Consider the following 12,160-nt stretch of genomic DNA (forward strand, 5'->3'; position numbering starts at 1 on the left):
GTTAGCAATGCCACGCCAGTAAAAAAAAAAGATGGAATTTGTGGTAGCATCAGTGCACAGTTGTGGATTAGCTTGTTCGCAAACGCATACATGAGTGTATGAACACGATGATATTGTTGGTGGCAAGTGATTTAAGTCAGCACCGGACATGTGCAAGTACTTTGTCTTCAGCAGTACCTGCGTCCACTATTTCTTGATATTGACCTGGCTTGCCTCAACCAGCTCCTGCTATCTGCCAGTACTGACCTCAGATTGCTCCATGACCATGCTTCTGCCTTCTCTTGTTTAAAAACTACTTGTCTGATACCAACCAAGTCTTTAAATCTGAACTTGCACCTGCTACCGATTACAAATTTGATAGGTCCACCAGTTACTGAATCGGCCTGCTTGACCTTGAACCAGCTTTAAGCTCTTACATGACTTCTGTTTACCTGCCTCCATCTCCACTATGCACCCGCCTGCTCTCCAGTATGCTGATCCTGTGTTTTGCCATTACTTTTGCTGCTTTAGTGATCAGTATCCTGCCTGCCTTCTTCCAAGGAAGTCCACACATTATAGACTTAACCAGTGGCTTCTATGCAACCAGATCAGCATCCAGCAGACCAGTAAGGCTCTTGCTGGCATCTGTGCCATTCCACTGACTGTCACGTACCTGGTTGGGTAGCCTGACGTAAAGAGGAGGCGTCCTCTTACAACTCCCGCTGAGAGCCCCTGATAGTGGGAACAGGGCACAGAGCCAGGAGTGGCATGAGTGCCGGGTAGATCTGGAGCTGGCGGCAGGTAGCTGAAGACCCAGGAGATCCGGATGCAGGCCAGGTGCGGATGCAGGAATGTAGGTGCAGCAGCAGGCATGGCGGCAATCAGGATGCAGTCTGGGACTGGACACAGGAGCGTGGATGCAGCAGCAGGCAGGTATGGCAGTGACCAGGATGCAGGCCAGGTGCAGGACCGTGGGTGATGCAGCAGGTAAGTATTGCAGTGACCAGGATGCAGGACCGTGGGTTCAGCAGCAGATAAGTATGGCAGCCGTCAGGATGCAAGCCAGGTGCAGGTACAGGTAAGTAGGTGCAGCAGAGTCAGACAAGCTGGGTCAGTATTAAACGAGCAGATCAAGTACAAAGGAGCAGGCAAGCGGATGGTCAGGGAAAGCCAGGGTCGGTGCAGGCGGAGTTCTTTTAGTCAGGTCAGATCAGGATACAGGCAACAGAATCAGGTAATAAGCGCAGGGACATTGTAGACCAGAAGGCATTAATTTCACTGTATTGCAGGTTTAAATAGCCAGCCTAGCAGTGACTGCGCATGCACGTGCTTCTGCGCACCCACACGCTCCCGTGCATGCACTCCCACGCATGCGCACTTCCACCGCCATGGCCCGAGGGGATCTGTCGTGCGGCTGCACGGTGACAGGATCCCTGACACTGACTGCTCAAGAACATGGTACCATGTTACTAGCCTTCAGGATAAAATGTGCTGTCTGCTGTCTTAGGCTTACACACTTCTACTGGCATAGACTTAGGACTGTGCATTCATTATTACTAGAGATGAGCGAATCGAAGTAGGCGAAGTGGAATTCGTTTCGAATATTAGGAAAATTTCGATTCGCGTCGAATCCGAAAATAAGCAGACTTCGGATGCGCGAATCAAAATTTTTCCTAAAATGGCGGCGACATGTGCGGCGACGGAGCGGGGATGTCTGGGAAGGCGCGCAGACAAGGCGCGCTGACCCATAATGCATTCATTCATGACATGTGATCGCATTAGCCAATCAGCAGCCAGCCAGCCAGCACAGTGTAATGGTCGAGCTATAAATGGCGGCCATTTTAGAATTCTCCATTTGCCTCCAGTCATTCAACAGAGGCAGACCTGGCTGTATTCAGGGAGAGAGTTAGGGACAGAGAAACGTTACTTAGGGACACAGAAACGTTAGTTAGGGCCACAGAATCGTTACTTAGGGCCATAGAAACGTTACATAGGGCCACAGAAACGTTACTTAGGGCCACAGAATCGTTAGTTAGGGCCACAGAAACGTTACTTAGGGACACAGAATTGTTACTCAGGGACAGACAGAATTGTTACTGAGGGATACAGAATTGTTACTGAGGGCCACAGAATCGTTACTTAGGGCCACAGAAACGTTACTTAGGGCCACAGAATTGTTACTTAGGGACAGACACAGAATTGTTACTGAGGGACACAGATTTGTTACTGAGGGCCACAGAATCGTTACTTAGGGCCACAGAATTGTTACTTAGGGACAGACACAGAATTGTTACTGAGGGACACAGATTTGTTACTGAGGGCCACAGAATCGTTACTTAGAGCCACAGAAACGTTACTTAGGGCCACAGAATTGTTACTTAGGGACAGACACAGAATTGTTATTGAGGGATACAGAATTGTTACTGAGGGCCACAGAAACGTTACTTAGGGCCACAGAAAAGTTACTTAGGGCCACAGAATTGTTACTTAGGGACAGACACAGAATTGTTACTGAGGGACACAGATTTGTTACTTAGGGCCACAGAATTGTTAATTAGGGACAGACACAGAATTGTTACTGAGGGACACAGATTTGTTACTGAGGGCCACAGAATCGTTACTTAGGGCCACAGAATTGTTACTTAGGGACAGACACAGAATTGTTACTGAGGGACACAGATTTGTTACTTAGGGCCACAGAATTGTTAATTAGGGACAGACACAGAATTGTTACTGAGGGACACAGATTTGTTACTGAGGGCCACAGAATCGTTACTTAGGGCCACAGAATTGTTACTTAGGGACAGACACAGAATTGTTACTGAGGGACACAGATTTGTTACTGAGGGCCACAGAATCATTACTTAGGGCCACAGAAACGTTACTTAGGGCCACAGAATTGTTACTTAGGGACAGACACAGAATTGTTATTGAGGGACACAGAATTGTTACTGAGGGCCACAGAACCGTTACTTAGGGCCACAGAAACGTTACTTAGGGCCACAGAATTGTTACTTAGGGACAGACACAGAATTGTTACTGAGGGACACAGATCTGTTACTGAGGGCAACAGAATCGTTACTTAGGGCCACAGAATTGTTACTTAGGGACAGACACAGAATTGTTACTGAGGGACACAGATTTGTTACTGAGGGCCACAGAATCGTTACTTAGGGCCACAGAAACGTTACTTAGGGCTACAGAAACGTTACTTAGGGCCACAGAATTGTTACTTAGGGACAGACACAGAATTGTTATTGAGGGACACAGAATTGTTACTGAGGGCCACAGAACCATTACTTAGGGCCACAGAAACGTTACTTAGGGCCACAGAATTGTTACTTAGGGACAGACACAGAATTGTTACTGAGGGACACAGATTTGTTACTGAGGGCCACAGAAACGTTACTTAGGGCCACAGAAACGTTAGTTAGGGCCACAGAAACGTTACTTAGGGACACAGAATTGTTACTCAGGGACAGACACAGAATTGTTACTGAGGGATACAGAATTGTTACTGAGGGCCACAGAATCGTTACTTAGGGCCACAGAAACGTTAATTAGGGCCACAGAAACGTTACTTAGGGCCACAGAAACGTTACTTAGGGACAGACACAGAATTGTTATTGAGGGACACAGAATTGTTACTGAGGGCCACAGAACCGTTACTTAGGGCCACAGAAACGTTACTTAGGGCCACAGAATTGTTACTTAGGGACAGACACAGAATTGTTACTGAGGGACACAGATTTGTTACTGAGGGCCACAGAAACGTTACTTAGGGCCACAGAATCGTTACTTAGGGCCACAGAAACGTTACTTAGGGCCACAGAAACGTTACTTAGGGCCACAGAATTGTTACTCAGGGACAGACACAGAATTGTTACTGAGGGATACAGAATTGTTACTGAGGGACACAGAACCGTTACTTAGGGCCACAGAAACGTTACTTAGGGCCACAGAATTGTTACTTAGGAACAGACACAGAATTGTTACTGAGGGACACAGATTTGTTACTGAGGGCCACAGAAACGTTACTTAGGGCCACAGAAACGTTACTTAGGGCCACAGAATCGTTACATAGGGCCACAGAAACGTTACTTAGGGCCACAGAAACTTTACTTAGGGCCACAGAATTGTTACTTAGGGACACAGAATTGTTACTCAGGGACAGACACAGAATTGTTACTGAGGGATACAGAATTGTTACTGAGGGACACAGAAACGTTACTTAGGGCCACAGAAACGTTACTTAGGGCCACAGAATTGTTACTTAGGGACAGACACAGAATTGTTACTGAGGGCCACAGAATTGTTACTGAGGGCCACAGAACCGTTACTTAGGGCCACAGAAACGTTACTTAGGGACACAGAATTGTTACTCAGGGACAGACACAGAATTGTTACTGAGGGACACAGAATTGTTACTGAGGGCCACAGAACTGTTACTGAGGGCCACAGAACTGTTACTTAGGGCCACAGAAACGTTACTTAGGGCCACAGAAACGTTACTTAGGGCCACAGAAACGTTACTTAGGGCTACAGAAACGTTACTTAGGGCCACAGAATCGTTACTTAGGGCCACAGAAACGTTACTTAGGGACACAGAAACGTTACTTAGGGACACAGAATTGTTACTCAGGGACAGACACAGAATTGTTACTGAGGGACACAGAATTGTTACTGAGGGCCACAGAACTGTTACTGAGGGCCACAGAACTGTTACTTAGGGCCACAGAAACGTTACTTAGGGCCACAGAAACGTTACTTAGGGCTACAGAAACGTTACTTAGGGCCACAGAATCGTTACTTAGGGCCACAGAAACGTTACTTAGGGCCACAGAAACGTTACTTAGGGACAGACACAGAATTGTTACTGAGGGACACAGAATTGTTACTGAGGGCCACAGAACTGTTACTTAGGGCCACAGAACTGTTACTTAGGGCCACAGAAACGTTACTTAGGGCCACAGAAATGTTACTTAGGGCTACAGAACTGTTACTTAGGGCCACAGAAACGTTACTTAGGGCCACAGAAACGTTACTTAGGGACACAGAATTGTTACTCAGGGACAGACACAGAATTGTTACTGAGGGACACAGATTTGTTACTGAGGGCCACAGAACCGTTACTTAGGGCCACAGAAACGTTACTTAGGGACACAGAATTGTTACTCAGGGACAGACACAGAATTGTTACTCAGGGACACAGAATTGTTACTGAGGGACACAGAATTGTTACTGAGGGACACAGAATTGTTACTCAGGGACACAGAATTGTTACTCAGGGACACAGAATTGTTACTGAGGGACACAGAATTGTTACTGAGGGACACAGAATTGTTACTCAGGGACAGACACAGAATTGTTACTCAGGGACAGACACAGAATTGTTACTGAGGGACACAGAATTGTTACTGAGGGCCACAGAACTGTTACTTAGGGCCAGAGAAACGTTACTCAGGGACACAGAATTGTTACTCAGGGACAGACACAGAATTGTTACTCAGGGACAGACACAGAATTGTTGCTGAGGGACACAGAATTGTTACTGAGGGACACAGAATTGTTACTGAGGGCCACAGAACTGTTACTTAGGGCCACAGAAACGTTACTCAGGGACACAGAATTGTTACTCAGGGACAGACACAGAATTGTTACTCAGGGACACAGAATCGTTTAATTAAAGAGTATGTCAGACAACATGCAGAGGAGTGGCAGAGGAGGCAATGTTTTAGGAGCGAGCAGACGTGGCAGCAGAGGAAGGGGTCGAGGCAGCACTATTCGCAGCCAGAGGCCAGTGCTCCCGGTGTCATCCAGCGGTCGTGTCTCCACCGACAACCCTGCCGTCATCGATTGGTTGGCTCGGTCGTCTTCCTCTTCCCAGGTCACCTCTGACACCTACAGCCAACGGTCGGTGGGTACGTCAGACACAACCGTTAGTTGGCATGGCCCGGGAGCAAGCCCACTGAAATCACGTGTCCTCTACCTGCCCCTGTCGTTTGGTGTTCCCTCACCAAGCGAAGTATCGCATGCTGTGGGCTCAGCCCCACTGTACAGTGAGGAAGAGCTAACAGAGGGCGGTCAGGAACGGGAGGAGACATCCGCCTCTTCAGCAGCCAGGTGAAGAAGTAGTGGCGAGGAGAGTGGCTCGGTAGCCGGTCTAGAGACAGGTCTGTCTCCTGACCCACACGCAGCCGAGGGGGCTAGTAGTGAGGCGGAGACCCTAATTGATGATGATGAGGCTGATCGCACTTGGCAGCCTCGTCGTCATCAGGCTATTGCTTCCGCATCATCAGGAGAAGAGGGTGGCAGCTTGGCAGCGAGCAAAACAGTCGGTGGGTTGCCCAGGAGGCAGCAGGGTCGCAGCAGTGTCAGTGGAGGCAAACGGCCACGGAGTACAGCACCAGCTCCACTGCAGCCTACCACCACGGCCAGTAGTGGTGCCGGTGTGCACGGAGGAAGCAGCAGTCAGCCAGTGAGGAGTATCGGGGGCAAAGTTTCCTACTCAGCGGTGTGGCAATTTTTTGTCAAGCCGCCCGAGGAAGTAAACGTAGCCGTATGTCGACTATGTGGCCAGAAAGTCAAGCGTGGCCAGGGGGCCCATGTTGGGACTACAGCGTTGCGGCAGCATATGCAGCGTCACCATTTGGTGGCCTGGGAAAACCGTGATAAAGATACGGCGGTTCTGCCCGCCCCAGCCCCCGCTCCATCACCCGCTCCGTTACTTGCTCCGTCACCCGACGTCAATCGCCCTCTATCAGCCAGTCAAGGCTCCAACACCTCTGCTGAGGGGAGTTGTCGCTCGTTGCCATTTTCCGCTCGTTCAGATGCTCCTTCTCCTGCTACTCCTCTTCACGGATTCCGTCAGCAGTCTTTCTTGGAATCCTGTCCAAGTTGCTGGTGCTGCAGTCCCTCCCTTTCCAAGTGGTGGACTCAGCACCTTTCCGAGAAATGATGGCTTGTGCCGCGCCGCGGTGGAGAGTGCCAAGCCGTCATTTCTTCGCCAAAAAGGCAGTGCCAGCCCTGCATTCACATGTAGAAGAGATGGTGGGCCAGTCTTTGAGCATGTCGGTCTCTGCCAAAGTGCACGGCAGCGCCGACGTGTGGAGCTGTAACTACGGTCAGGAACAGTACATGTCATTTACGGCCCACTGGGTGAACGTGGTGCCGTCACAGCCGCACCAGCAACTTGGACAGGTCACGCCGCTTTTGCCTCCACGTTTGCACGTCCTTGGTCCACAAAAGATGTCCGCCTCTACCACCTCTTCTTCCTTCGTGTCTTCAGCCGCCACCCCCGTGCCAAGTCCCATTACCCGACCGGCATATCACATGTGCAGGGCGCAACGGTGTCACGCTGTGCTGCACCTGGTATGCCTTGGCGAACGTAGTCACACAGGGGAGGAACTTCTCAGTGTAATGAACAGAGAAATCGACAGATGGCTGTCTCCGCGCAAGCTGAAAATCGGAACCATGTTGACCGACAACGGAAAGAACATGGTGTCTGCTTTGCGACAAGGAAGGTTGTGCCATGCGCCATGCATGGCTCACGTGTTCAATCTGGTTGTCAAGCGGTTCCTAAAATCCACCATCCCACTGCAAGACATCCTTAAAATGTCACGTAAACTTTGCATGCATTTCAGCCATTCCTACACCGCAAAGCACACCCTCCTTGAGCTGCAGCGGCAGAACGGAATTCCACAGCATCGCCTGATCTGCGACGTTGCAACAAGGTGGAATTCAACCCTACACATGTTAGACCGCCTTTACGAACAGCGAAAGGCCATCACCGATTTCCTGATGTTACAATCGGATAAAGGTACTCCCCTGTGTAACTTCGATGTCAGCCATTGGCAGCTCATGCGTGACACCTGCCGCTTGCTCAGGCCCTTTGAGGAGGCCACGCTATTCGTGAGTCGGCAGGACTATGGGATGAACGACGTCATTCCTTTGTTGCACGTCCTGGAACAAATGCTGTTAACAATGGCTGGTCAGGGTGCGGTAGACGTGGCGCACAGATCTCAACGCCACATGACCCCTGTGGGGGCAGGACAGGAAGAAGAGGAGGAGGTAGAGGAGGACATTTGTGCTCAGGAATTACTGAGTGAAATGGGTGGTTTTTCCACTCAGCGGACAGGAGTGGAGGAGCAGGAGCATCTGGTAAAGGAGGAGGAGGAGGAGACAGAGGACCCAGACGCACCGTGGCAGTATGCTGTGGAGATGGAGGCAGGGAGTCCCTCGCATTCCTTGGCACAAATGGCCCATAGCATGCTCGGTTGCTTGCGTAGCGACAGCCGAATAATAACCATCAGACAGAGGGATGACTTTTGGCTGTCCACCTTGTTGGACCCTCGCTACCGTTCAAAAATGGTGGCCTTTTTCACACCTGCTGAGAGGGAGGCCAAAATAACGTACTATAAAAACCACCTATGTAGTCAGTTGGTCTCTGCCTTTGTGCGCCAACGTCCATCCTCAGACACTGTGGGCCCTGTGCGCTCGCGTTCCGCTGCCATGGCAGCAGGGGAGGGGTGGGGTGGGGTGGTAGAAGCAGTGGTAGCTCCACCAGCAGCGGCTGCCTCAGTCTGCAGTCGATGATGAGTAGCCTTCTTCACCAGCGCAGTGAGGAAACTACTAACCAGCCGCAGCAGCAGCAGCATCAGGTGGACCTGGAGCAGGACCTCAAACAACAGGCTTGGGCCTACTTGGACAGCACCCTGCCAACCGAGGTAGACAATCCCCTTGACTACTGGGCAACGAAACTTGACCTTTGGCCCCAACTAGCTGAATTTGCCCTTGAAAGGCTGTCATGCCCGGCCAGTAGCGTGGCATCGGAGCGCGTGTTTAGTGCGGCAGGAGGTATTGTAACTCCGCGGAGGACACGACTGTCCACACAAAGTGTGGAGAGACTCACATTTGTGAAAATGAATCAGGCATGGATTAGTCTGGATTTCAAACCACCAGTTCCTGACACAACTGACTAAATCCGCCATGAATCATGCCCCAAACATGTGCCACTTTCAGGTCTCCTCACACTGCTGGTGTGTTCCATTTTTTGTCATAGGGTGCTGGCAGATTACGGGCCTCCCATAGCTGCTGCCAGGCCCCTAATCTGCCATGGGCCCCTATACCGCCTCCTCATGCTGCTGCGAAGTCCAGAGTCTCTCATGGGTCCCTGTACGGCCTCCCATTGCTGCTGTCTCCATCGCCACACTCTGCCATGTGCCACTTTCAGTTCTCCTCACACACTGCTGGTGTGTTCAATTTTTTGACATAGGGTGCTGGCAGATTACGGGTCTCCCATAGCTGCTGCCAGGCCCCTAATCTGCCATGGGCCCCTGTACCGCCTCCTCATGCTGCTGCCAAGTCCAGAGTCTGTCATGGGTCCCTGTACGGCCTCCCATTGCTGCTGTCTCCATCACCACACTCTTCCATGTGCCACTTTCAGGTCTCCTCACGCTGCTGGTGTGTTCAATTTTTTGACATAGGGTGCTGGCAGATTACGGGCCTCCCATAGCTGCTGCCAGGCCCCTAATCTGCCATGGGCCCCTGTACCGCCTCCTCATGCTGCTGCCAGGTCCACAGTGTCTCATGCCATGTGCCACTTTCAGGTCTCCTCACACTGCTGGTGTGTTCAATTTTTTGACATAGGGTGCTGGCAGATTACGGGCCTCCCATAGCTGCTGCCAGGCCCCTAATCTGCCATGGGCCCCTATACCGCCTCCTCATGCTGCTGCCAAGTCCAGAGTCTCTCATGGGTCCCTGTACAGCCTCCCATTGCTGCTGTCTCCATCGCCACACTCTGCCATGTGCCACTTTCAGGTCTCCTCACACACTGCTGGTGTGTTCAATTTTTTGACATAGGGTACTGGCAGATTACGGGCCTCCCATAGCTGCTGCCAGGCCCCTAATCTGCAATGGGCCCCTGTACCGCCTCCTCATGCTGCTGCCAGGTCCACAGTGTCTCATGCCATGTGCCACTTTCAGGTCTCCTCACACTGCTGGTGTGTTCAATTTTTTGACATAGGGTGCTGGCAGATTACGGGCCTCCCATAGCTGCTGCCAGGCCCCTAATCTGCCATGGGCCCCTGTACCGCCTCCTCATGCTGCTGCCAAGTCCAGAGTCTCTCATGGGTCCCTGTACGGCCTCCCATTGCTGCTGTCTCCATCGCCACACTCTTCCATGTGCCACTTTCAGGTCTCCTCACGCTGCTGGTGTGTTCAATTTTTTGACATAGGGTGCTGGCAGATTACGGGCCTCCCATAGCTGCTGCCAGGCCCCTAATCTGCCATGGGCCCCTGTACCGCCTCCTCATGCTGCTGCCAGGTCCACAGTGTCTCATGCCATGTGCCACTTTCAGGTCTCCTCACACTGCTGGTGTGTTCAATTTTTTGACATAGGGTGCTGGCAGATTACGGGCCTCCCATAGCTGCTGCCAGGCCCCTAATCTGCCATGGGCCCCTATACCGCCTCCTCATGCTGCTGCCAAGTCCAGAGTCTCTCATGGGTCCCTGTACGGCCTCCCATTGCTGCTGTCTCCATCGCCACACTCTGCCATGTGCCACTTTCAGGTCTCCTCACACACTGCTGGTGTGTTCAATTTTTTGACATAGGGTACTGGCAGATTACGGGCCTCCCATAGCTGCTGCCAGGCCCCTAATCTGCAATGGGCCCCTGTACCGCCTCCTCATGCTGCTGCCAGGTCCACAGTGTCTCATGCCATGTGCCACTTTCAGGTCTCCTCACACTGCTGGTGTGTTCAATTTTTTGACATAGGGTGCTGGCAGATTACGGGCCTCCCATAGCTGCTGCCAGGCCCCTAATCTGCCATGGGCCCCTATACCGCCTCCTCATGCTGCTGCCAAGTCCAGAGTCTCTCATGGGTCCCTGTACGGCCTCCCATTGCTGCTGTCTCCATCGCCACACTCTGCCATGTGCCACTTTCAGGTCTCCTCACACACTGCTGGTGTGTTCAATTTTTTGACATAGGGTGCTGGCAGATTACGGGCCTCCCATAGCTGCTGCCAGGCCCCTAATCTGCCATGGGCCCCTGTACCGCCTCCTCATGCTGCTGCCAGGTCCACAGTGTCTCATGCCATGTGCCACTTTCAGGTCTCCTCACACTGCTGGTGTGTTCAATTTTTTGACATAGGGTGCTGGCAGATTACGGGCCTCCCATAGCTGCTGCCAGGCCCCTAATCTGCCATGGGCCCCTATACCGCCTCCTCATGCTGCTGCCAGGTCCACAGTGTCTCATGCCATGTGCCACTTTCAGGTCTCCTCACACTGCTGGTGTGTTCAATTTTTTGACATAGGGTGCTGGCAGATTACGGGCCTCCCATAGCTGCTGCCAGGCCCCTAATCTGCCATGGGCCCCTATACCGCCTCCTCATGCTGCTGCCAAGTCCAGAGTCTCTCATGGGTCCCTGTACGGCCTCCCATTGCTGCTGTCTCCATCGCCACACTCTGCCATGTGCCACTTTCAGGTCTCCTCACACACTGCTGTTGTGTTCAATTTTTTGACATAGGGTGCTGGCAGATTACGGGCCTCCCATAGCTGCTGCCAGGCCCCTAATCTGCCATGGGCCCCTGTACCGCCTCCTCATGCTGCTGCCAGGTCCACAGTGTCTCATGCCATGTGCCACTTTCAGGTCTCCTCACACTGCTGGTGTGTTCAATTTTTTGACATAGGGTGCTGGCAGATTACGGGCCTCCCATAGCTGCTGCCAGGCCCCTAATCTGCCATGGGCCCCTGTACCGCCTCCTCATGCTGCTGCCAGGTCCACAGTGTCTCATGCCATGTGCCACTTTCAGGTCTCCTCACACTGCTGGTGTGTTCAATTTTTTGACATAGGGTGCTGGCAGATTACGGGCCTCCCATAGCTGCTGCCAGGCCCCTAATCTGCCATGGGCCCCTGTACCGCCTCCTCATGCTGCTGCCAAGTCCAGAGTCTCTCATGGGTCCCTGTACGGCCTCCCATTGCTGCTGTCTCCATCGCCACACTCTTCCATGTGCCACTTTCAGGTCTCCTCACGCTGCTGGTGTGTTCAATTTTTTGACATAGGGTGCTGGCAGATTACGGGCCTCCCATAGCTGCTGCCAGGCCCCTAATCTGCCATGGGCCCCTGTACCGCCTCCTCATGCTGCTGCCAGGTCCACAGTGTCTCATGCCATGTGCCACT

Source organism: Staurois parvus, unplaced genomic scaffold (assembly GCF_062004578.1).
Source record: "Staurois parvus isolate SC_StPar_1 unplaced genomic scaffold, SC_StPar_1.0 ptg000232l, whole genome shotgun sequence".
Classification (NCBI taxonomy): Eukaryota; Metazoa; Chordata; class Amphibia; order Anura; family Ranidae; genus Staurois; species Staurois parvus.